Source organism: Ambystoma mexicanum, chromosome 6p (assembly GCF_040938575.1).
Source record: "Ambystoma mexicanum isolate Mex_15411 chromosome 6p, UKY_AmexF1_1, whole genome shotgun sequence".
In the NCBI taxonomy this organism is placed as follows: Eukaryota; Metazoa; Chordata; class Amphibia; order Caudata; family Ambystomatidae; genus Ambystoma; species Ambystoma mexicanum.
The window spans coordinates 663,319,565-663,346,591 of record NC_090935.1 but is presented as its reverse complement, the minus strand read 5'-3'; the positions used below and the strand labels follow the sequence as shown (position 1 = coordinate 663,346,591).

The following is a 27,027-nucleotide window of genomic DNA, read 5'->3' as shown; positions in this document are numbered from 1 at the left end:
TAGAGTTTACTGTGAAGGTGAAAGGCTTGTGGTAGCGCAACTGAACCATAACGTGCTGTTAACATTTGTTCATGGAATCCTTGGCTGACCTCATGACGAACTTGTTGAAAGGGCAAATTCCTCTGCATATGTATCCATTTGTGCTACCCCTTCCATTTCCTAATAGTGTCTGTGTATCTTAGAAATTGAAGGTGTACATGTTAAATGTTGGGGAGTGGGTGAGTGGTTTTTCTTTTTATGTTAACAATGCATGGTGAGTCTGTGGCACACAGTACTGTATCAGATGGCTGCAGGGGAGTAATGTGGATGTTTGCAGCCATCTGCAAAAGGGCCCGATGTGGCACGTGCAACCTTGCATCTATCGCGATGTCCGCCGACTTATCGTGCTGTGAGCGTGGGGTGGGGTAATAAACGTCAACCAGGGTAGGTGATTTCGTTTGTAGTGGTGGCTCTCAAAAGAGCCGTTTCGTATTTGTTTTTTTAAAAGGTGCTTCCATAGAAAGGAACAAGTTACTTACCTGTAACTGTTGTTCTCCAGCATGGGTCTGGCATGGATTCACATGCTCATGAATATTCCCCGTCGTCAGGCTGGGAATCCTCGGTATAGAAAAAATCAGTATCAGTTTCGTTTCTGATTTGTCTTTCTCAGTAGTAACCAATCACTGGTCTCTGGGTCATACTGCCCCCAGCCAATGACTGCCCTCTCCCTAAGCCCCACCCCTGGCAGCCATCCTCAGATTTGGTAGCACGTGAAGTGGCAGTATGACCAAGTGAAGAGCCGCAGAGGGGTAGGCGGGAGGGTTCGCATGTGAATCCATGCCAGACCCATGCTGGAGAACAACAGTTACAGGTAAGTAACTTGTTCATTCTCCAGCATGGGGGTCTGGCATGGATTCACATGCTCATTAATATAAGAATACATAGCAGTATACACATGCACAACCACGGGAGGTGGCACAAGGCTCAATATCAAGCAACACAACAACTCAACATTAAGCAACTCTTACCTCCTCACCAGGCTCACCTTAGGCGAACAGGTTGCGCAGCACTGCCTGGCCGACTCTGGACTCCTCCCTGGAATCCCGGTCGACGCAGTAGAATCTCGTGAAGGTGTGAGTCGACCTCCATGTAGCAGCCCTGCAGATGTCGAGCAGGGGCACACCAGACAGGAACGCCGTAGTAGCAGCGATCGCTCTGGTCGAATGGGCTCTCGGACGGCCGGGCAGCGGTCGGTTTGCCAACCGGTCACAATGCATGATGCAGCCGGAGAGCCATCTGGAAATGGAAGACTTCGAGAGAGCCTTCCCTTGATTCACAGGTCCAAAGTTTACAAACAGCTGTGATGTCTTCTGGAAACTCTTTGTGCGGTCCATGTAGAACTTCAGCGCTCTAGCTACATCTAGCGAGTGCAGAGTCCTCTCAGCCTGCGACGAAGGCGACGGGAAGAAAACTGGCAACACCAAGGGCTCGTTGAGGTGGAAGTCCGACGGCACCTTGGGCATGAAGGAGGGGTGCGTCCTCAGCACCACCCTCGTGTCGTGAAAAGTCAAGTATGGGTGCTTGCAAGACAGGGCCTGGATCTCTCCCACTCGTCGTGCAAGGGTGATGGCCACGAGGAATGCTGTCTTCCACGACAGAAACTTCAACGGCACTGAATGCATGGGCTCGAATGGGGCCCCCATGAGCCTAGTTAGTACCACGTTGAGCTCCCACGCGGGGGCAGGGGCCTTCACCGGCGGGAATGATCGGAACAGTCCTTTCATAAATTCCTTCACCAGACCATGAGACCACAAGGACGCCCGTCCTGTAGTTCTGGTGTAACGTGAGACGGCAGCCAGATGTACCTTGATGGAAGCATGAGATAGGCCAGCCTTGGCCAAAGACAGTAGGTATGGCAATACTTGAGGGGCCGTAATCCGCAGAGGGTTAATCTTCTGTGCCCGGCACCAGACAGAGATCCTCTTCCATTTGTGTCCGTAGCACTTGAGAGTTGAGGATGCCCTGGCCTTTGCAAGAACCTCTCTGCAGTCGACCGGGATGTCGTATCCTCCAAACTCTAGTGCTGCAGGAGCCAGGCCTGCAAGTTCAGCGACCCTGGTTCGTGATGAAGAATGGCGCCTCCTTCTCTGGAGAGAAGATCCGCGTCTGTCGGTAGTTTGATTCGGTGTGGACGCTGACAAGTCCAGAAGGTCCGGGAACCAGATCTGCCTCGGCCACGCCGGTGCGACGAGGATCATCCTGCACCGGGACCTCTTGAGCTGGTTGACGAGCCGGAGTAGCAACGGCAACGGTGGGAATGCATAAAGGAACAGGCCGTCCCAGGGGAACGAGAAAGCATCGCCCATGCTCCTCGGTTGGGGAAACCTGCTGGCGAACCTCCGGCACTTGGAGTTCGCCGCCGTCGCGAAGAGATCGATCTGGGGTTCGCCCCATCGTCGGAAGAGTCGGTCCACTTGATCCTGGCGCAGTTCCCACTCGTGGCACGAGCGCAGCTCCCTGCTGAGTGAGTCGGCGATGGTGTTTTTTATCCCTGGCAGATGAAAGGGTACCAGAAACCTCCCTTGTGCGATGGCCCAATGCCACAGATCCTGGGCTTCCTTGGACAGGGTAGGGGATCTGGTTCCGAATGTAAAACATCGTGGTGGTGTTGTCAGTGAAGATCCTCACCACCTTGCCCTTGAGGGATGGCAGGAAGGACCTGAGGGCCCAGAACACTGCACGGAGCTCCAAGATGTTGATGTGGAGGGTCTTCACCGAGCACCAAAGGCCTCTCGCGTGGAGGCCCCCGGTGTGCGCTCCCCAACCTTCCAGGGAGGCATCCGTCGTCACCGTCACCTGGTGGGCCGGGGCTAGGAAGCCTCTTCGGGACGAGCTCGATGGCACCTTTTCCGAGCATCGCCCTTACTTTCAACAGCAGTTGAGGGACGTGATTTTCCTTCCTGGCCACGGGAGGAATGCGGGGGCACTCCTTCTGGAACTTGAGGGCATGCCCCAGGGCCAGGGCGTCCAGCACCCAACGGTCGGTGGAGATGGACTCCCATACGACGACGAACTTCGTCAGCTGGCCTCCCACCGGGGTGCTTCGGCGGGGGCCCGACCCGACGGACGGTTCAATCTTGCTTGGAGGCCGCGTTGCCTCCTTGACCACCTTGGCGACGACGGCGGGATCCACCTGACTTGCCGCGTCCCCTGTAGGCCTCCTGCGACGAAGACCTTGCCGCTTGACGGTAAGTAGAGGAGCTGCTGCCGGCTCCCTTGGAGGCACCCGGTCTGCCTTCGGAGCTCCGAAAGGACGGCCGTCGCTGTTGGAGCACACCCAGTGCACGGGCCGTCTCCGTGTCCGTCTTGATCGCCTGAAGGGATTCATCAACCGCCTTGCCAAAAAGATTGTTCCCATCGAAGGGCATGTCCAAAACCTTGGTCTGAACGTCCTGGCGGAAATCCGTCGCCCTGAGCCATCCTCGTCGTCTCAGGCAAACGCTGTTGCCCAACTGACGGAAACCGGTGTCGGCGATGTCCGTAGCCACCGTAATGGCGTGGTCCGAGGCAATCTCACCTTCCTGCAAGATTTCCAGGGCCTCAGCCCTCTTGGCAAACCCGGAAGGAAGTCCAACAGAGGGGCGATCTTGAACCACAACTCCCTGTCGTAGCGGGCTACGATGGCCAGGGCGTTGGCCGCCTTGATGGTCGTCGCTGCAGATGAGATGACCCGTCGTCCCATCGCATCCAGTTTCCTACCCTCGCCGTCCGGAGGGGAGGTTGAGGTCGAGGCCGATGCCCCCCCGCTTTCTTCTTGGCCGCCGCTGAAACGACCGAGTCCGGGGTAGGTTGCGCCCTAAGGCACAAGGGGGCAGCGTCGGGGACCCGGTACTTCTTCTCGTGCCGGTCCCTCTTCACAGGAGCCGTGGCAGGGTTCTTGAGGAGGGCGAGCCCCTCATCCCAGATGTCATCAAGAAGCGGTATGGCGAGGACCGTCTTCCTTTTAGCCTTGCGCCGCTGGTAAAGGAACCCCTCCTTCTTTTCCTCGGGGCAGAGCTGGAAGAGCTCGGATGCCAAGGAGATCATTGCATGGAAGGATCCAATCTCGTCGGGCGGGGACGCCTCCGTCGTCATCCGTACCCCGCGTAGTCGTGTCCATGCCTGTATCATCCCCGTAGGTAGTGGACCGGGGGGGAAGGCAGAGAAGGCCGCAGAGGTGGGAGAGGAGGCCTAGGATGCGTCGTCCTCCTCTTAAGCGGTGGGCTCCCCGAAGGTCCTGGCACCGGATCCTCCGTCGGGTCTGGCTCAGGCTCCTCCGTCGGGGAAGGGGCAACCTAGTCCTTATCTCCGAGCATAAGGACTGGATGGCTGACAAAATGGCCGCCGAGGTGTCCTGCTGCGCCGGAAAAAACAACGGGCGCGAGGGCTCTTGAGGAGCCTCGTCTGCGTCACCGTCGCCCTCGCCCTCGTCGGGATCCCTCCCGATGGGCTGGGTCTCCTCCACGACTTGGATGAGCTCCTCTTCAGAGGTCGTGTCCGTATCCACGAAGGCCACCACCCCCTCGCCCCCCTTTTCCAACGAGGACTTCGTGGGGGTCTTCTCGATGGGCCTGAAAGACGACTCCCTCCGCAGTGGCAGGGAGACTCTGGTACCTGTGGGCGCCTCCACTGGTGTAGCCTCCACAGGCTGAGCCAGGGCCACGGCGACATCCTCAATAGAGGTCCTAGCAGGGTGAATCACGGCCAACGTCACCTTCTGTGCGCCTGGGGCCTTCACCTTCGGGGGAGGGTCAGAGCCTCGCTCCCCCTCTGCCAGAGTCTTCCAGAAGCTTCGCCAGGTTCTCGGACTCCCTCTTACCCGAGCCAGAGCGTTGGCTCGTGGTCGATGGTGCTGGGGAGGGTGCGCCCTGCCTGGCAGCCATGGAGCCTGACCGTTCGGCGCTCCCGGTGCCCGCGGACTCGCGGTGCTTAGCCTTTTGTTGGGCCCCCGTCGCCGGAGCACCCTCACAGAACTTAGAAGACCGCTCAGACTTCTTCTTCTTGCCTGGCGGGCTCTTACCTTCCAGCCAATTGGCGAGACGGAGGTGGCGATCCTTCATGGTCCGCTCCGACATGTTTCCACAAAACGCGCAGTCCTTCTCCTTGTGCGTCTTGTCCTCATGGAGACAGTAGAGGCATAACGAATGCTCGTCCTCCTTGAAAACGTTCTGAAGCTGGCATCCAGAACAGGTCCTGAATAGCTTCCCGGGCGTCGAGCTCCCTTTCTCCTGGGCCATGTCCGGGGTAGGCATCGGAACTTCTGGAATCCTCCAAAAGCGTAACTCGACGAAATCTTCACCCTTGAGGGGCGTAGAAAACTCCAAAACGGATCCCCGTTGATTGGAAGTAGAAACAGTGGAGCTTGAGGCTCTTTTAACCGAAAAAGTGAGAAAATCTCCCGAAAAAAGCGCGAAAACGCAGCAAAAGCTCGAGAGCTAAGCACGAGGACTCCCAACACTTGAACGCGCAGTAAAAATCTGAGGATAGCTGCCAGGGGTGGGGCTTAGGGAGAGGGCAGTCATTGGCTGGGGGCGGTATGACCCAGAGACCAGTGATTGGTTACTACTAAGAAAGACAGATCAGAAACAAAACTGATACTGATTTTTTCTATACCGAGGATTCCCAGCCTGACAACGGGGAATATTCATGAGCATGTGAATCCATGCCAGACCCCATGCTGGAGAACAATTATTTTTCCGGTTTTTATAAGTGTTTTTGTTTGTTGTACTCCCCCCCCCCCCCCCCCCCCACTCACATTCTTACAATAGCGTCTTCAGTTCAGTGCAGCCTGTAGATTGGAAAACAAAATGTCATTGCCACTGGGGACAATGAAATGCCATTTCCATTGAGAAGGTGCACTTATTGATAACCAATGTTGTCATTCTCACAGGAGTACATCCCAGCAGCATGCAAGAAGTTAACCATGCTTCTGTTGATAAGACGCCTTCTGACCTCTGGCTGACAACAACATTCATTGGAATAGTTATATACTGGAGTTGGTGGCATACATGAGAAAAGCACCTTTGCAGTGGTAAAAATGCGCTTCACTGCTTTCACCATCTTTTTGACTTGACGGTACACACGTGAACAAGCCATGGAACCCAAAAGCAAGGCTTCATAATGCACGAAAACAACGTGTACAGTAGCGAAAGTGGCCACTGGCCGACATTCTGCAAGCAAATGGTCGAAACTACGCACATCGAAACAGCACCATAAAGCCTTCACTTCCTCCAAATTCAAACTGCCATTAAAGCCTCTTTCCACGGCATACTGGAGCAGATCTAGCACAAAGGGTTCAGCCATTATGAAAACTGTGCATCTCGCCATCTCTGCCTGCTACCGTCAGTACACAGAGTAATGGGGAAATATATTGCCGCCCTTTCCTCTAATGCTCACCCTGAGCACTTCATTGGACAATCCCCACAGTCCCATTTCCATTGGCCGCCATTGGTGAGAACCGCAGATTGTGGCACGTTCGCTTTCCCAAGTAACACGAAGGGCCGCGCCCCAGTAAAGTAGGAGTCCTTCTTCCTATTGGCACGCTTTCCTGTGACTCACACCCTGAGCACCTGATTGGACAACCCCTACAGTCCCATTTCCATAGGGCAGCATGGTGAGAAGTGCAGAATGTGGCATGTGTGCTTCCCCAAGTACCGCAAGGGCCGGGCCCGAGTGAAGCAGTATTCCTTCCTGTTGCCACACACCCATATCACCTGATTGGACAATCCTCACAGTCCCATTTCCATTTCCACCATCCTCAAAATCCCCGGATGTGGCTTTTGTGCTGCATGCAGGCGTGGGGGAATAACTTGCAACCAGGGTAAGGGAAGTTTGTGGTAAGGGGTGGCTCTTCAAAGAGCCTTTTTTTCTTCTTAGATGCTTCTAGAGGAACACCTTTTTGGTTTATATTTCACTTCGTTTGTTCGTATACTCACACTATTAGAGTAAACTCTTCACTGCGGGCTAACAAAAATGCATTACCAATGGGCGACAACAAAATGCACTTTTCGTGGAAGAACTCCGCATTTCCACAACTAATGAGGTAATAGTTACTGAAGAACATCCCACAAGCGGACAAAAAAGCGTACATGCTTCTGTTGATGAGACACCTTCTTACGTCTGGCTTGGAACAACATCCATGAGAAGTGCCCCATTCTCTTCAAGGTATTGTGGATGAGAAAAGCACCTTGGCAGTGGGAAAAAGTGTCTTCACTGCATCCAGCAATGTCCTCAGTCAACGGAACAAATGTAAGCAATGCACATAACCCATATGCATGCCACAGTAGTAAACGACGATGACATCGACAGTAGCAAAAGTGGCCAGCTCTGTTACGCTCACCTGGTATCCACGGGGACGCCACCCAGCCCTGGTTGGATGATTTGCACTCTCGAACCCTCTCCCGGTCCTTTGGTAATGCCTCTGGTTAAAGATGGGTCTGCAATATAGGAGAGCTGGATTCAATACCAGATTGTCTTTATGTTTTCCCACCTCTCTTGGCCTCAACTCCTTCCTCCCCCTTGGGCCTTCTCCTTACCTTAATATTGTAAAAGGTGGATTCTCTGTCCTGCTCCTCGTGGCAGGGGCGCGTTGATGTGGGGGCGAGCAGCGACCAAGTTACTTCACTGGTGCAAGCCCCCCTGTGGGAATCCAGGCTTGCTGCGACTCCGTAGGTTTGCTGCTTTACAGTCTTTATATGCAGTTCTTATGTTCCGTTTAGTTCGAATAATGTCTTGCTTCTTTCCTTTTAGTAAACACATTTGAGCAAAATAACTTACCTCTTTTTTTTAGGGGGCAAAGGTGTATGAGGAATAAACCATATACATGAGCAAAGAACACCGCTTGCTACCCAACTTCGCTATACACTGTCAAAGGGGTGGTAGTTCTTATAAGTGATACTTATTTACACTTGGCTGCAATGATCACATGAACATGAGTGTTAGCAAAAATACAACCATTTTTAATTCATAATCAAATAGTTAAAACTACCATCTATAGAGCCAGTACAACGATGGTTAACTAAAAAACAGGTCACAAATATACAGACAAATCAATATTTTCTCAGTGAGCTTCACAGTTTGGATCAAAGCATCAGCCTTGTGCGTTTTACAAGGATGTATTGAAAACGTCTCATTTCAATAAGTAGATCTTTCAAAGTATCTATTTCAGCAACTGTGATGTTAGTATCAAATTGATTTAGAAACAGCATGACATCCTATCGTCTATCATGGCACGTCTACACCGACTTGTGTTTCAGGGGAGAGGCATACACCACAACTGATATATCTTGATGTAGAGTGTGTAGTCTGTCCCCTTCTTCAGGACGCTGTCAATTTTTTCAGTATATAATCCAATATACATACACGGGAGCAGTCATGTGATCAGCATATACTGCCTGCAGATACAAACAAATAAAATGGCTAAAATATGAGGTTCTTTCCTTTTAGGTTTGGAAAGGTATTTTGGTGTTGTCACACAGTTTGAAGATGAGCATTGGCGGATAGGCGAAAGCGCAGTGTGCGCGATGCTGTCCGGTGAGTAATGCGCGATGCATGGCGCTGTTTCGCCTTTATATTGCTAACCTGTGTCTTTTCTCTCCTTGCAGGTTGCGATGTTACTCGCCGAGCACCATAATGTTCCAGCAATGATACTGACCAGGAGATGACTAGCCAGGTAAGAATTGTGTGGCCTTCTTCATTCGGGAGGAAACGTGAGTAAACGCTTACTAATGCGGTCTTTCTTTCTCCTCGTTCCAGGTTATGGTATTCCAGGATACATGCAGTGACGGATGATAGAGTTCGTACCTTCAGGTGAGGGGAACTGAAGCGATGGATTGAAGACAGGATACTGTCCCAGGTAAGTTTCGTAGTGTTCTTGCTCTCTCTGCAGGTCCTTGGTTTCAGGTAAGCTGGCATCAAAGAACTGGACACGGTGAGCGTTGCGCTGCCCACAGCAGAATAACGCAAAGCATGTTCTGCTGTTTGGGTGCTGTTTAAATAGTCTCGGGTAAAGTAGTCCAGGTAAAATAAAACCAGGCCTGCCACACCCAAAGTAGTCCAGGTAAAGTAGTCCCAGGCCTGCCACACCCAAAAAACTAGACCGCATAGCTCAGTTCCATGTAACTGAGCTATGTGTGTGCCTCCATGTTGGCTGAACACCACCCCCAAGTTAAATAGTCCCAAGTAAATAGTCCCATTGTAATGTTGGTCTTCATGATGGTTATGAGCCTGGCGACAGGACTGACTCCAAGAGAGTCTTGGATGAGGTTTTAAGGCCTTTGAGCTGGCCCTAACTGGAAGGCTGACTTGTCAGTGAGGGCCAGGGGCAAGGGTCATGACAGCTCTTTCCAAACCGCACTCATACAGCGGCATTGCACAATGCATCCACTCCTTCCAAACCGAAATTGACGTCAAACTGTCTTTACAGGGCATACTTGTGCAGATCTGTGACAAAGGGATCACCTACAGCGAACAATGTGTTTCGCCATGTCAGCCACCCTCACTACGCAGAGTGTAATGTACAACAGTTTGACCGGCCCTTCCTGTGAACCACACCCACATTACCTAATTGGATAATCCCCACATTGCCATGTCAATTGGGTAGCATAGTGAGAAGTGCAGATTGGGGCATGTGCACTTCCCAAAGTACCGTGAGGGCCGCACCCCTGTAAAGTTGCAGCAGTCCTTCCCTTTCCACTAGCTCTTCTCCACCACTACCTCATTGGGTTACGGGTAAATAGGCACACGATTATACCAATGCCATGCAAGCCATTAGCATTTAACACCATCAGTTCTGCAGAACACTTCATACCGTAACAAATTCAGCATACAAGTGTCCTATCACTCAAAAGGACATCCAGTGCAAAGCTCCGTAAGATTGAAAGATTTCTGCAGGCACATTCATGTACATGAGCACCCATCCCCACAAAGTGGACGTACAAAAACCTTTTCGACAGTTTGTTTATAACTGAGTTATAAGTGCCTCAGCGCACGGTATGTGCCACTGAGCGCCCATTACGTTCTTTAGAAGCATACTGTTTTTTTTCCCCCATCCCCTAACATCAATTGGCACTGCAGTGATATGTACTTGCAATGTTCTCATTTACCCATATCATACATTGTAATATCAAGACAGGAACTCTCTGCTTTCCTTTAAACAATGCTATGAAATGTTTGCCCCACTAACGCACCTTGTACACAAATCGTAAAAATATGCCACCAAAGGCAGCCTTGATTTTATCGTACCAACTGAAAGCAACTTTTCAAAAGATCATTGTCTGCACAGCTGTACTTCTGTCCAAGCTGCACTATTGCAACAGGCTCTTTGTAAATCTGCCTGGTTTCACTCTCCGCCCTTTGGAACGCATCCAGAGGAGGAGTGCGTGCCTTGAGAAGGCATCTCTCCTACACTGAAATGTCTCCAATAGCTCCCTCATCCGCCTCCAACTCCCACAGGGTCAGTCGCTTCTGCAAGAAACCAGGTGGTGTTAGATGCTTTTTTTGCCTGTGGCCTCCCTCTGCAAAAGCCTCCTTGCCTCCCTGAAACGTGAGGAGAACCATTGTTGGTTCCAGAAGCACCTCAAAGCCTTTCTCTTAGCGTCTGCTGTTTCTGCTCCTCTCCCCGCTTAACTGCCTTGCATGCACTTAATGTGCACTGGTTACCTGGCGACTGATGTCGGGCCCACGTCACCACCCCCCGCCAGGCGAACCCCTGCATGGCCTTTCTAGAAAACCCTGCACTTGGGGACTGTTTTCTGTATCCCTAACAGTTCCTGCACCACTTGATGTGTGCACTTATCCGTGCACTTGTCATAATCGGCCTGTATTTTCACTTATTATCATTTGTTCTTCCTACCATGTACTGTACCTTCTCCTCCCTCTGCCCATACACTTGGCCAATCTAAGTGACACCTGGCCTAGTAGGGTCATTGTCTGTGTCCCCTCTGTTCCCATTCCCTTGCTTCGTTGCGCTTTGCTGAACATGTGTATTGGCACACTACAAATGCCATAGCATACAAATCCACATCATATGATATCATACATACAATGCATTCATTACAGTAGGATGCCTGCCACTTACAGTGTACACTGCACATTTTTGTTTTCTTTTCCCCAGTATCGAACTTACTTCACACTTTTCAAAAAACATTGCTCAAAAGGAGCACTGCATGCATGTTACAAATTTCAAATAAATACATACAGTTCATGCATACACCCAGGATGCTTGCCCCTTACCTTGCACACTTCCACCGTAGCCTCCTGCAATTCTTTGTACAGTGACCTTCTGCCATAGTGTCTGCATACACACCTGAAGCACAAACCTTATAGAGCACTGTCTTTCGCTCCACTGTTTCATTTCCATGGCTCCCATCCTGAAAATGGCTGGATGTTGCACGTGTAAGCGTGAAAGTACAGCGTAATCCGCTGGGTTTTCATGCTAGGGAGGGATGGGGCAGGGGTGGGGTATGGAGGGGAGGGAGTGTAAAGCAGGGTAGGGGTTTGGGTCTGTAGTAATGTCTCACAAAATATGTTTTTTTATTTTCTGTCCTTTTTTTTATGTACGTGCTTGTATACAATGTTACATTTTTTGTATGTTTTTCCATCACTTTCTGTTTGCTTGCCCTCCTGACATTTGTACGCACTGAACGTTAACACTTCTCTTACATTGCTACAGGATTCTCTCCAATGCTTCGTGCAGAGTGGCAAACAAAACGGCATTGCCAATGGAGGTTAAAAAATGCCATTTCCTTGGAACCACTGCAAATCTTGCTCATTAATACCATCATTGTCGGTGCAGAACATCCAAGCACTGCACATAAAGTGACCTGCTTCTGTTTATGAAACACCTCCCGACCTCTGGCTTTGGATAAATTACACTGGCATGGTCCCAAGTACCTCTTGGTGGTATGGATGAGAAAATGACCTTGGCAGTCTGAAACATCTGCATCACTGCTGTCATCAACTTCTTGAGGTGACAGAGCAAACGTGAGCACTACATGTACCCCAAATGTAGTCCTCCACAATGCACGACAACAACATCCACAGTACCGACAGAAGCCACACATGTACAAAGGAGAACCATGCCACTGAAACCCCACTCAGACTGTGCCCAAAACGTCTCCACTCCTTCCAACTGAAAGTTAGTATCAAAACCTCTTTCCACGGCATACCTGTGCAGATCTTGCACAAAGCCATCAACCACTATCAGCACTCGGCGTCTGTCCATCTCTACCAACCTCACTACATCGAAGTTTGGGTAAATATGTCACTGCCCCTTCCTTTGAACCACACCCTCGACACCTCAATGAATATTCCCCACAGTTCCATTTGTAAAGGCACCATGCTCAAAAGGGCAGGATGTTGCACGAGCACTTTCCCAGCTACAGCGAGGGTCATGCCCCAGTAAAGCAGACACAATACTTCTTCCCTTTGGACTGGCATTTTTCCAACACTCCCTCATTGGCTGCTGTGAAATTTTCAAACATGCATGCAGCAATCAGATAGTAAACCTCGGCATTGCACACTATAATTTCTGTACACCACTCCATATTTACAGTTAAACACTCTCAGTGCATTTTCCGTTTGCTTCCAAAGCCCCTCCACCAGAAACTACTGCTAAAGGATGCACTATTTCAGCATCCACAAAGAACCTGAGGCGCACGCAGCACATCTTTGCCCATGCACACAACAGTCCAGCCCTTGCCCACACCCAGCACAAGACAATGGATTCATGCATGCGACCATGTGGGCAGCTACTATTATGCACAAACATAACATAAGTAGCTGCACTTCTACCCACCTCCCCCACACCATAAAACACCCAATCACAAAAACAGGTCACAATTAGCACATTCCACAAACGTACCACAGCCACCACCACCCGTACCCACTGCCATTCACAAAGTATTGTGTCAGTGCCAACCTCACCACAACATTTACACAACATTATACCTACTTCAACAAATCTGCACACAGCACAGTAACCAAGCACATATAAGCTGCACTTCAACTACATCCTCTTCCATACTCACAGTATACAAACACTGCACAACTTCTCACTGCACCATCTCCTGCCGTACACCAAATAGTCTAGCATGTTCCAACTATCACCACAACCATGGAACGCACAATACACGCTATTTAACTCACGTGTGCTGCTGTAGCACGTCTACATCGTGCTCCACACCCACTCTCCAAAGATCACCACCCTGTGCCTGATGCACTGTCAAACCTGCATTGCTGCAGTAGGTGTGCTCCTTGGACACATTCACTGCACCGGAATGCAACCATGCATGTGAGCATGTCACCAACTACCACAATGCACATATGCACCACTGGCACCACCACTCCTTCCCAACCTCTGCACCACAATGGAGCTGTACAGCGTAAAAAGCAACAGTTACCATAATCTGCAAACACTGTCTCCGGCACCTCTATGCACTTTCATTCACATATTATGGTCTTATCGACTTCCATTCGCAAAGTATTGAGTCACTGCCAACCTAACCACAAAATGTTTACAACATTGCCCCTACTCCAACCAATCAGCACACTATCCAAGGACATCTAAGCTGCACTTCAACCATACCCTATGCAAACACTGCACCCGGTGCCTACACTGCGTGACCTTTCACTGCACCATCTCAACCACACATCAATAACTTGACCATGTTCTAACAGTGACCTCACCTGCGAAACCAAACATACACGCATGGCAGCACACTTCTGCTGCTCTATGGCGTCTGAAATGTTCTCCACGACCATTCTTTACAGGTCACCACCCTCTAACTGACGCAGACTCAAAAATGCATTACTGCTGTGGGTGTGCTCAAGTCCTAGGCTCTTGAGTGCATGGCCTTTGGCCATGCACCCAATAGTCTGATCCTTCAACATACACACCGCAACTACATGCACCCATGCATGCCACCATGTACACAACTACTGCTATCCTTTCGCATAGCACAGCCACCCGCGTTCCCACCCTATGTCATGTGCAGTTCACTCCCCTTCTGAAGGGTTTGCTCACGTCCTAAGCTCTTGAGTGCATGGCCTACGACCTACGGCCTTCAGCCATGCAACCAATAGTCTAGGCCTTGCACACACCCACCGCAACGTAATGCCACCATGCATGTCACCAACTACGACAATCCAGATACATAGAACTGCCACCAGCACGCTTACCCAACCTGCGCACCGCCATGGAGCTATGCAGGAAATAATTGCAACAGTTACCATAATTTAGAAATAAAACACTGTCTTCTGCACCCCTGTGCACTTTCATTCACATACTATGGGCATACCCACTTTCATTCACAAAGTATTGTGTCACTGCCAACCTACCCACATACTGTTCGCAACATTGGCTCTACTCCAACCAATCTGCACACACCACACTATGCAAGAACCGATGCAGAGTCAGACATGCATTGCTGCGGTTGGGGGTGCTAAAGCCCTAGGCTCTTAAGTGCATGGCCGGCGGCCAAGCACCCAATAGTCTGATTCTTCAACGGACCCACTGCAACTTCATGCACTCATGCATGCCACCATGTACCCACCTACCGCTATCCATCCGCATAGCACAGGCACCCGCGCTCCCACCCAACCTATGTCATATGCAATTCACTCGCCTTCTGAAATTCACCTGCCACTACTCGCCACGGAAAGAGGTCGCCGCAAACAGGTCGCGGCAGAAGCTATCGGGCCGTTACAACAGCTGTCTCCAATCACCACACTAAGTAGTCGCCTGCCTAGGTACCCGCGAATTGGCGCAATACGCACGAATACTGCAGACACTCCTCCGTCTTCTTCAACCTATTTACATATGTCACATGAAGCACTTCTCACTCGCCCTCCCTTCCCCTCCCTTCTTGCCGCCAACATATGGCATACAGTATATTTTCCAGACCCTTCTGCCGCCGCACTGTCCTCTGAGCCACCATGGCGGCGTTTGCCAAAAAATGCTGACGCAGAGAACGCTTCCCTCCAGCCAACCACCATCCGCTTCCAAAGTTCTCCGACAGCAAACCGTACCGCAAGCCTATGACACTTCTGTCCATGGAGCGGACCCAGATATCACTAATTTTTAGAGACGTACATTTCTGTTCTTTGCAACAAAAGTACTGATTGGATTCCCACAAAAGCACGCTTTCTGAACAAAGCCCCTGCTCCTGCCGCAAATTTTTCCCATTCAGTTAATGGAAAAAATGTTTTGTTTTTGGGACCCCCTGATAAATCCCCCCCTACCGCACGAAACCTCACCAAAGTTGGCAAAAAAATCCAGAGCGGGTCGTATAGTTTTTTTTTTTTTAATTTTTTTATTTTTTTTTTTACACATTTTGGTGACGATTCGTAAGCCGCCCAAAAAGTGGTCTTCCTATGAGATTAGCAATTTAACCATACCTACACGGACGCTACTGCGGGCAGTGTAATTAATATATTATATATGGGATACATTACTCACCGTAATCATATTTCTGATGCTTGTATCTGCTTAGATTCACATGCTGTGCATAGGCCGACATCTAGTGGAAGCTGCAGAGTATTACAGTTTGTTTGTCGAAACTCGAAAATGGGCGTCGACACAAGGCGTGCCAGGAATACTATCCCTAGTGTGACGTCCACTGTACCCAAGATCCCCCACGCGGCTGGGATCCCCAGATTGTATTTTTTCTGACATGAGGTAGCATGAGGAGTAGCGTGAGTACAGGTAATCCAAGCAGATAGATAGAAAGGTAAGACTACAAGCATCCATGCACCTTCTCTCAGAGGGGAGGAAGGGTGGGTCGCATGTGAATCTAAGCAGATACAAGCATCAGAAATACGATTACGGTGAGTAATGTATCCCTTCTGAGGCTTGTGGAATCTGCTTAGATCACATGCTGTGCATAGATTAGCGAGCAGTACCTGAAGAAGGAGGTGGGATGTGAGAAGGGTCATGAGTAAATAAGTGTCTTAGAACCGCTTGTCCCACTTGTGTATCTGCCTTGGAATGGGTGTCAATGCAGTAATGCTGAGTAAAAGTGTGAATAGAGCTCCTAGTAGCTTCTTTGCAAATGGTGTCAAGGGGTACATTTGCAATGAAAGCCAGAGTGGCCCCAATGCCTCTTGTAGAGTGGACTCTTGGCATGAAAGGCAGAGTCTTTTCAGAGAGTGAGTAACACAGCTGGATACAGTTAATAATCCACTTCAAGATGGCACCTTTAGAGACGCGATCCCCCTTTCTGCCTGTAGCTACGGAGACAAACAGTTGATCTGTTTTCCTTAGCGGTTTGGTTTTATTTACATAGTAGAGGACCGCCCTACGCACATCTAGTAGTTTCACATCAGCCGAGCTTTGAGGGTCCTGGAAGAAAGCCGGAAGCTCGTTGGACTGGTTTACGTGGAATTTAGATATAAACGTAGGTGAGAACCTAGGGTGTGTGAGTAAAACCAGTTTGTCTTTATGGACAGTAAAGAAGGGATCCTTCACTGACAGAGCCTGAATTTCACTGACCCTTCTTATAGAAGTAATAGCTACTAAGAAGGCAGTTTTATAAGTCAGGTGTTTGAGACTGCTTTTATGCATGGGCTCGAAAGGGGGGCCCATGAGCTTAGATAGCACCACATTAAGGTCCCACCCTGGTGGTGGGTTTGAAATAGGAGGGTGAAGTCTCTTTACTCCTTCCATGAAGGCTTTAACTACTGGTACTTTCCACCACGAGACCTTGTTATGGGAAGTGGTGTATGTCGACCGGGCTGCCAGGTGTACCTTCAGTGAGTTAAAAACCAGTCCTGCATCCAGCAGGTGGAGCATGTATGTAACAATAGTGGAATGAGTGCAATCAACTGGGTTGATTTGTTTACTCTGGCACCAGATAACGAATCTCTTCCACTTGTCAAAGTAGCAGTGCCTTGTGTTTGGTTTCCTAGATTCCTTTAGGATGTCCATACACCTCTGTGGTAAATTGAGATGTCCAAACTCTATGACCTCAGGAGCCATGCTGCCAGGTTCATTGAGTTGGGTTGCTGATGCACTGTTTGAACTTGGTGCTGGGACAGTAGGTTGTACCAGGCCGGACGTATGATGGGCTCGCACACCGCCATCCTGCGTAAATGTGGGAACCACGGTTGTCTTGCCCACATGGGAGCAACTAGGACGAGCGTCATCGACTCTCTGTTCATCTTGTTCACCACCTTCCTGATGAGGAGTTGGTGGAAAAGCGTACACAAACATCCCTGACCAGTTCATCCACAGGGCGTTCCCCTGGGAGTCTGGTTGGGGGATGCAAATCCTGGGCATTGTCTGTTTTCGCTTGTGGCAAATAAATCTATAGTGGGGAAACCCCACTGAGAGAAGATATCTTCTACGACCTCTCTGTGTAGAACCCATTTGTGTTCCTCTGGGAGGGAGTCTCTGCTCAGAGCTTCTGCTAGGGAATTGAGCTCACCTGGAACATGTTGTGATGACAGGAAGATGTTCCGTCTGAGTGCTCATATCCAGATTTTCTGGGCAAGCTTGGACAGATTTGGCGAACGAGTCCCTCCTTGCTTGTTCAGGTAGAACATGGCTGTCGTGCTGTCCGTCCGGATTTGCACTGACAGGTTTAGTCGGTAGGGCTCGAATGCTTGAAGCGCTCTGAATACTGCCAGAAGCTCTAGCAGGTTGATGTGGTTCTTGGCCACCGAGGGAGACCAGAGACCCTGAGCTGTGTGGTGGAGATGGTGAGCTCTCCACCCCGTCAGGCATGCATCGGTAGTGACTACTGCCTGTACTTCGGGATCGTAAAAGTGTTTCCCCTGTGCAAGATTCTCTCTTGTCCACCAGTGAAGGCTTTGTACCAGTTTTGGCGAAACAACCACCAGATCGTCCCACTGACCACTTGCCTGAGACCACTGTTTCGCCAACCATTCCTGCATGGGACGCAGGCGCGCGTGGGGGACCAGGTAAATACATGACGCCATCATGCTCAGCAAACGCATTGCTTTGCGTACCGTTATTTGGTGACCGGACTGATATTGCGGAATTTGCAGTAGTATATTCCGAATTCTTTCCTCTGAAGGAAATGTCAACCCCTCTTGAGTATCTAGGATTGCTCCTAGGAACTGTTTGGAGGTGCTTGGCACCAGGCTTGACTTTTTCTTGTTGATTGAGAAGCCTAATTCGTGGAGGGGGTTGATAGTCCTTTGAATGTTTGTCCTTCAAATTACTGGGGTTTCCCCCGTTATGAGCCAGTCATCTAGATAAGGGTACACCGGGATTGCCTCCCTGCGTAGGTGTGCAGCCGCCACCGCCAGTACCTTGGTGCCGAAGCTATCCCGAAGGGCAGTACCTTGAACTGGTAGTGCCGACTGTCCACCTTGAAGCGCAAGTACCTTCTGTGCGCTGGGAACATGGAAATATGAAAATAGGCATCTTTCATATTCAAGGTTGCCATGTAATCCCCTTTTTTAGGAGGGGGATTACCTCTTGTAGCGTAGTCATTCGAAACATTTGGGGCTTGACATACTTGTTGGCAGGCCGTAATTCCAATGCTGGGCGCATTGTCAAATCTTTTTTTGGCACAAGGAAGTAAGTTGAATAAATACCCTTGTTTACCTGGTGTCCCGGGACGAGTTCTATCGCGTCCTTTGCTAGCAGATTGGCGATCTCCTCGAGGAGAATCTTCTGATGTTCTAAAGACTGTACTCTTTGTCGTGGAGGATGGTTCCGGGGACGCCGCAGTAGTTCTATACAGTACCCTGCGGATACTGTTGATAGCACCCATCTGTCTGATGTGATCCCTTCCCAAGTCTGGGTGAAGTTGGAAATGCGTCCCCCTACTGGGGTTGCATGAGAAGGGACCCTGAACTGAGCGTCACTGCTTTGGTGGAGGCGTGCCGCCTCCTCTACTGGGTCTGCCTCTGCCTTTACCACGTCCTCTCCTATTACCCCTGCCGTAACCCTGGGTAGACTGTTGGCTGTTGTTGTTCCACTGTGTACTCTGCCCCTGGGAATAGTTTGATCCTCTCTGGGAATTTTGGCCGCGTGGGCGACGAAAATTTCCATTCCCTCTCTGGTTAGGGGGTTTATTGGTTAGTTGGCCAAGGGACTTGAGTGTCTCATATTCGTCTTTGGCATTCTTCAGCGTGTCCTCGACCGCCTTACCAAACAACAGATCGGCTTCCACCGGTTTGTCCAACAATGATGCCTGGGTTTCTGCCTTATAACCTGACTGCCGTAACCACGCATGTCTCTTGATAACAGTACCTTCTGCTATCAATTTGCCAGCGTTGTCCGCGGCGTCAAAAGTTGCTTTTAAAATGCAACCAGACACGTCTCTACGCTCTGCTGAAATTCGTGATAACTGGCCCTTTAAGGGTTCTGGTGCAGAGGCTATGAGTGCCGCAACTTCTTCCCACTGATGGCAGTTGTAGCTGGCCAACAGGGTGGTGGAGTTTGCAATCCTTGCCTGATAGGCGGACGTTGAGGCTACTTTCCTGCCGAAACCATATAGTCTTTTGCTCTCCTTGTCTGGAAGAGCTTCGGACGATGACAAGGGTGTTCCAGCCCTCTTACGAGTGTTAGTGACAACCAGGGAGTCTGGCTTCAGATGTCCTATTATATAGAGAGGGTCAGACTGGGCTGCCCTGAAAAGTTTTTCAACTCTGGGATTGACTGCTCTGGTGAGGTTCGGGTTCACCAGGGACGGGTCTATTCTTCGCTGAATAGACTTAAGGATAGGGATGGTCTGGGCAACAGGCCTCCTTTCTCCCACTAACTCCTCGGCGAACTCCCTCTCCTTCTGGACACTGTGGGTGTCAATATGGAAATGTTCTGCTGCTCGTGCGAGAACCTCGTTCAGGAGGGTTTGGTTATCGACAGGGGAGTCGGTAACCAGGGCTTCCTTCTCTACCGGGGAATCTACTCTGTAGGTTTTCAGGGTCTTCCTCTTCCTCTTCTTGGTCCTCATCATTCCCATAGTAGCCCGTCCCGGTTTGCTCTTCTACCCTGCCAAATTCTTGGTCCTCACCAAAGGAAGTCTCTCCTTGATACTGTGAGCAAGGCCGTGAGTATGGTTGTACATCGAAGGGGTCCGAAGACCTCATAGGTGTCTCAAACCGGGGCTTTACTCGGGGGATAGGATCATTAGAACCTGAGGGTGTAGACCCTTGTGGATTATATGAAAGGAAATGGTCTGGATTTTTATCATAAAAGTCTGCCAAAGAAGACATCCTTGACATGGCCCTATCTGTGTCATCACTCGACCATTCTTTGGAACTGGGAATGACTCTCTCAGAAAGTCTAGGAGACTTATCCTGAGTAGACTTGCTGGTCTTAGAAATAGCAGCAGACTTGGGCTTGTCTGTCTGTTTAAGAGGAGTGGAGTGTTTTACAGGTGTAGAAGAGTGCAGTGGCTGCTTCTTCTGCTGTTTTCCCCCCTCCCCGTGAGTGGAAAACTGTTTTCCCTGTCCCTTTGTGGTTCTGGAGGTTTTCGACACCTGGCGTCGAGGATCGGGGGCAGAGTCCCTGCCCTTCGAACGTGGGGCCGCGCTGATCTTGTCTGCGGGCTCCGACTCCTGGAGAGCGGCCTGGGGGTGGAAGTCGTCTTTGTCCTCCGACGATCGAACTTCCGTTAGCTTAGGGAGCGAGGCACTCTTGGCAAGAGTGGATGATTGCCTGGAGTCATGCGGCGATCTCGATCGAGAACGCCCAGAGGACACCGATTCGGACTGTTCGCTATGTGCCGTTGTCGAGTCTCGGTTGGACTTCGTGTGTTTTGTGTGAGTGGTGTGTGAAGCGCTTGTGTCGCCGGGGGTCTTCCCCCATAGCCGCCCTGTCGGACGACCTTCCGAGGTCGGGGACTTGCGCTCGGCTGTCTTTTAGACGCAGTAATGCCCTCGTCGTCTGAAAGCACGGCGTCGCTGCCATCGCTGAAGGCGCCCTCCACCGCCATGGCCGCCTGCCTGGCGTGGTGGGCCCAACGCTTCGTCGAACTGTCCTTAAGTGTCTTAGGTTTAAACCTACTACACTCTCTGCAGTTCGCCTCGGGGTGGTCCCTCGGCAAGCAGAGATTGCATGTGGCGTGCCTGTCGACCCAAGGGTATTTGCGATTGCACTTGGGGCAGAATTGAAAAGGGGTACCCTCCATACGCACCTTGAGGCAGCGGGCTGTTAAGTGTAGGAAATGTATAATATGTACTTATATACCAAGAGTGTAGAGTATGTCCAACCCCCCACTCTCCCTACTTGCAGGGCCGAGGCCAGAGGCCTTCCAAGGCCCGGGCCGAGGCCAGAGGCCTTCCGAGACCCAAATCCGTCGTGCAGCAGCCGACGGTCGAATTCTTCTCCAAGCCAGCGTCGAGTGTCGAAGTTCGACGTTGGGGTGGGGAAAGGGTAGAAATTTATCGATATTTTAGCAAAAGTATGGCTAAGGCCAGGGGACTCCGCAAAATGCTTCTGACCAGTATGGCGGAAAAAAACAATCTGAGGATCCTAGACGCGTGAGGGATCTTGGGTACAGTGGACGTCACACTAGGGATAGTATTACTGGCACGGCCTGCTTCGACGCCCATTTTCGGAAAACAAACTGTAATACTCTGCAGCTTCCACTAGATGTCGGCCTATGCACAGCATGTGATCTAAGCAGATTCCACAAGCCTCAGAAATATATATATATAATACATTACTCACCGTAAACATATTTAAGATGCTTGTATCGGTTTAGATTCACATGCTGTGCATAGGCCATCTAGTGGAAGCTGGGGAGTACTACAGTTACAGGGACATCGACAGGGCGTGCCAGTAATACTATCCCTAGTGTGACATCCACTGTACCCATGGTCCCTCATGCGTCGAGGTCGCTCAGATTGTTATTTTTCTGGCATGAGGTGTAGCATGAGTACAGTTGTATCCAAGCAGATATGTATCAGACAAGCTCATAAGCTTCCATGCGCTTTCACTCTGAGGGAAGGATGGTTGGGCGCATGTGAATCTAAGCAGATACAAGCATCAGAAATACGATTACGGTGAGTAATGTATCTCTTCTGAGGCTAGTGGAATCTGCTTAGATCACATGCTGTGCATAGATTAGGGAGCAGTGTTAGAAGAAGGAGGTGGGATGTGAGATGGTTCGTGAGCGAATAAATGTCTTGTCCCACTTGTGTATCTGTCTTGGAATGAGTGTCAATGCAGTAGTGCTAAGTGAAAGTATGTAAAGAGCTCCATGTAGCTGCTTTTCAAATACAGTCTAAAGGGACATTTGCAATGAAAGCCAGAGTGGCTCCTGTGCCTCTTATGGAGTGAGCTCTGGGCGTAAACGGCAGGGTCTTATTTGATGGGGAATAGCACAGTTGTATACATCTGACTATCTACCTAGAGATGGCATTTTTTGAAATGCGGTCACCTTCTCTGCCTGGCGCTAGGGAGACAAACAGTTGATCTGTCTTTATAAGCGGTCTGGTCTTGTCTACATAGTAGAGGACCGCCCTCCTCACACCCAGTGTGTGGAGGTTTACCTCAGCTGAGCTGTTGGGTTCCTGGAAGAAAGCCAGTAGCTCAATTGACTGGATTACATGAAATTTGGAGTGAATTTAGTGGAGAACCTAGGGTGAGTACGTAAAACCAGCTTGTCTTTGTGTACAACAAAGAAGGGATCCTGCGCTGACAATGCTTGTATTTCACTGACTCTTGATAGCCACTAAGAAGGCAGTCTTGTAAGTCAGGCGTTTGAGACTAGATTTGTGCATTGGCTCGAAAGGAGGGGCCCATGAGTTTAGCGAGTACAACATTGAGATCCCATCCTGGTGGCGGGGTGGAGATTGGGGGGTGGAGTCTTTTTACTCCCTCCATGAATGCTTTCATAACCGGTACCTTCCACCATGAGATCTTATAGTGGGAAGTAGTGTAAGCTGACAAAGCCGCCAGGTGGACCTTTAAGGATTTGAATACTAACCCTGCATCCAGCAAGTGGAGCATATATGTAAAAATGTGGTAAAGAGTACATTCAATAGGGTTCATTTGTTTAGACTGCCACCAAATTACGAATCTTCTCCACTTGTCAAAATAACAGTGTCTAGTGTTAGGTTTTCTTGATTTCTTTAAGATGTCCATACATCTTTGAGGCAGGTTAAGATGACCAAACTCTAGGACTTCAGGAGCCATGCTGCCAAGTTCTTTGAGTGAGGTAGAGAGTGCACTGTTAGGCCCCCAGGCTGGGAGAGCAGGTTGTACGGACACGGGAGTTTGATGGGATCGCACATCGCCAGTTTGCGCAGATATGGATACCAGGGTTGTCTTGCCCACAGGAGCAACTAGGATGAGCGTCATATGTTCCTTGTGGATCTTGTTCACCTCCTTCCTCATGAGAGGTGTTGGGGGGGAAAAGCGTAAGTATATTTCCCTGACAAGTTCATCCATAGGGCGTTCCCCTTGGAGCCTGGCTGGGGAAACCTGGACGTGAAGTCTGGGCATTGCTTGTTTTCGCATGTAGCGAACAAGTCTATTGTGGGGAAACCCCATAGAGAGAAGAGGTGTTCTACGACCCCTGTGTGAAGTTGCCACTTGTGTTCTTTTGGTAGGGGATCTCTGCTCAATGAGTCTGCGAGAGAGTTCAGTTCCCGTGGAACGTGCTGTAACGATAGGAATATCTTCCGTTTGAGTGCCCATTTCCAAATTTGCTGTGCAAGTTTGGACAGATTTGGAGAGCATGTGCCCCCGTTTGTTTATGTAAAACATTGCTGTAGTGCTGTCTGTTAGGACCTGCACAGATTGGTTCATTAAGTGGGATTCAAACACCTGAAGGGCCTTGAATACTGCTAGACGTTCTAGCAGATTGACGTGGTTCTGAGCTGCGGCGCGAAACCACAGACCCTGAGCTGTGTGGTGAAGGTAGTGGAACCCCCACACAGCAAGAGAGGCGTCCGTTGTGATAATCGCCTGCATCTCTGGATCGTAGAAGGGTTTCCCCGTCAGTAGATTTTCTTTCGTCCACCAGCCAAGATTTTTTTTACCAGTGTTGGCGAAACAACCAATAGATCGTCCCACTGACCGCTTGCCTGAGACCATTGTTTCGCCAAACACTCCTGCATGGGTCGCATGCGGAGCCGCCCATGTGGAAGCACGTAAATGCACAATGCCATCATGCAAAGCAAGCGCATCGCTTTGTGCACCCTTCTTGGCAGCCGGCCTGATGATGTGCTATTTGCAACAACATATTTTGGACTCTTTCCTCTGACGGAAAAACCAACCCATTCTGTGTGTTTAGAACAGCCCCTAGGAACTGCTTGGTTGTGCTAGGCACTAGGCCTGACTTTTTCTCGTTTATTGAGAAGCCCAATTGAAAGAGAAAGTTGATAGTCCTTTGAATGTTTTGCGTGCAAATTAGGGGGGACTCCTCTCTAATGAGCCAGTCATTCAGGTAAGGGTACACTGGGATTGCCTCCCTGCGCAGGTGTGCTGCCACCACCGCCAGTACCTTTGTGAATACCCTTGGAGCAGATGCTATTACGAAGGCTATCACTTTGAATTGGTAGTGCTGGTTCGCCATCTTGAAACACAAGAATCTTCTGTGCGCTGGGAACATTGAAATATGAAAATAGGCATCTTTCATATCCAGTGTTGCCATGTAATCGCCTTTTTAGTTGACGGATTACCTCTTGTAGCGTAGTCATGCGGAACATTTGGGGCTTTACATATTTGTTTGCAGGGTGCAAATTAATACTGGACGCATGGTCAGATCTTTCTTTGGCACAAGGAAGTAAGTTGAATAAATACCCTTGTTTACCTGATTGGCCGGGACGACTTCAATGGCGTCCTTTAGCAGAAGTGTGGCGACTTCCTCAAGGAGGATACGCTGGTCTTCCTTTGAATGGATCTTCTGTTGTGGGGGTGGTTTTGGGGTAGTTGGAGGAGCTCTATACAGTATCCGCCTGCTACTGTGGACAGCACCCATCTGTCTGAGGTGAATCCCTCCCATGCGTGCGTGAAACTGAAATTGCGCCCTCCCACTGGAGAGGCATGGGAGGGCACCTGAATCGGGTAGTCACTGTTTTTGTGGAGGGGTACCCTCAACCCCCCAAAAGGAGCTGCCCCTGCCACAAGCTCTGGCTCTACGTGGTCCTCTAGGATATTTCTGGGAGGACTGACCTTGATTATTTCCTTAGGGAGTCCCTTGGCTCCAATTGTAATTGGACCCCCATTGTGACCCTTGGCCGCAAAAACAGCCAAAATTGCCATTAGCCCTGTGGCCGGGTGGCTTGTTGGTGAATTGCTCCAAAGATTTATGTGGGTCATACTCCTCTTTAGCTGTCTTAAGGCGGTCCTCGACAGCCTTGCCAAAGAGCACATTGGGTTCGATAGGCATGTTAATTAAGGTGGCCTGCGTTTCTGATTTAAAATCCGATTGCTGCAGCCACGCGTGACGTTTAATAACGGTACCCTGTGCAATAATTCTTCCGGCGTTGTCTGCAGGGTCAAGGTTGGTCTTAAGTAAGCAGCTTGACCATGCTCTCCCTTCTGCGGCCACCTGTGCTAGCTGGGATTTCAGTGGTTCCGGGGCAGACGACAGTAAGGACGACACTTCCTCCCATTTGTGGCAGTTGTAACTGGCCAAAAGGGTTGCATTATTTGCAATTCTGGTCTGGTAAGCCGGGGAGGAGGCGACTTTTCTGCCCATTGTATAAAGCTTCTTGTTTTCCTTGTCGAGCGGGGCCTCAGAGGAAGCAAGGGGGGTGCCCGCTCTCTTCCTAGTTGTAGTTACGACTAAGAAGTTGGGCTTCAGCGGCCCTCTAATATACAGTGGGTCTGAAGGTGCGGTTTTAAATAGCTACTCTATACAGGGGTTTACAGCCCGTGTGAGGTTAGGGGTCTCTAATGACGGCTGTATCTTGCGCTGTATTGACTTGAGTAGAGGAATAAACTGCGCCACCGTCTTCTTGTCCCCAAGGATCTGTTCTATAAAATCCTTATCCTCCTGTACCTCCTGTGTCTGTATTTGAAAGTGCTTTGCCGCCCTGGCTAGCACCTCATTAAGAAGGGGTTGGTTGTCAATAAGAGAATCAGTGACATGGGGGTCCTGATCAATAGGTGAGTCCATAGGATACATATTGGCCTCTGGGTCAGCATCTTGGTCTTCATCGTCCCCATAATAAGGGTCTGCTGCATCATCCTCGTACTGAGGGTCAGCTGCCTCTACAATTGAGAGGTCTTCATGTTCAGAGTCCAGGTCATAGAGCTCTATGACTGTGCTTCGCACTGAAATTTCGGTATGAGACCTTTTAGTAGGGGGTTGAGAAGGTTGAGCAGAGACTTGTGACCCAGAGGGAGCTGTAGTGGGGGGAGTGGAGTGGAAACTTTCGAAGTAGGCAGGGTCCTTTTTGTAGAAATTGGCCATACAGGACATTCTCCTCATGACCCAGTCTATTTCTTGTGATGACCATTGTGTTGAACTTAGGATGACCAAGGGTTGGGAAGGAAGTCCTAAGTCTTCATCTGTGGGAGGAATTACCCCAGATTTCTTACGCCTAGCCTCTAGAGGTTTATCCTTATGAGGGATGGGCCTAGATTCTTGAGTTTTTTTCTTATATGGGGTTTTATCCTTATGAGGGCTTTGTCCCTATGAGGGGTCTTTGAAGACTTCTTTTTGTGCTCTTCCCCCCCCCCCCCCGGCGCACAGAGCCGTGTTTCCCCGACTGTTTGAGGCCTACTACCTGACCTGACGCAGAGCGTCGACTTTCAGGTGTGGGTACGGCTGAGGCCTCGTCTGCGGACGATCGGCACCCGGAGGCAGTGTTACACGCGACACTTGCGCCGTCTTCCGAGGGTTGGTCCCGGTCATGCAGCGATCTCGAGCGAGAGTGCTCAGAGGACAGAAACTGTCATGGCCACAGGCCCCAGAACACAAAAACCGCACCATCTATTGATGGGGCAATGGGTCACTTAACTCACTCCTTAGGGACCCATAAACACAGGGGTCCTGGCTGGACTCCGTCCTGGCGCCTTTGACGCCAGGCTCATATAGAGATGTGAGCAGGAACACTTTATTTCAGTGCAGGAGT

At 50.1% G+C, this 27,027-nt stretch overlaps 1 protein-coding gene across 2 annotated transcripts in view; it reads right to left on the bottom strand.

Annotated features, from left to right (window-relative positions):
- Positions 1–27,027, bottom strand: part of ZFYVE16 (zinc finger FYVE-type containing 16) — a 1,039,436-nt gene that overhangs the window by 607,139 nt on the left and 405,270 nt on the right. The window lies entirely within an intron of this gene.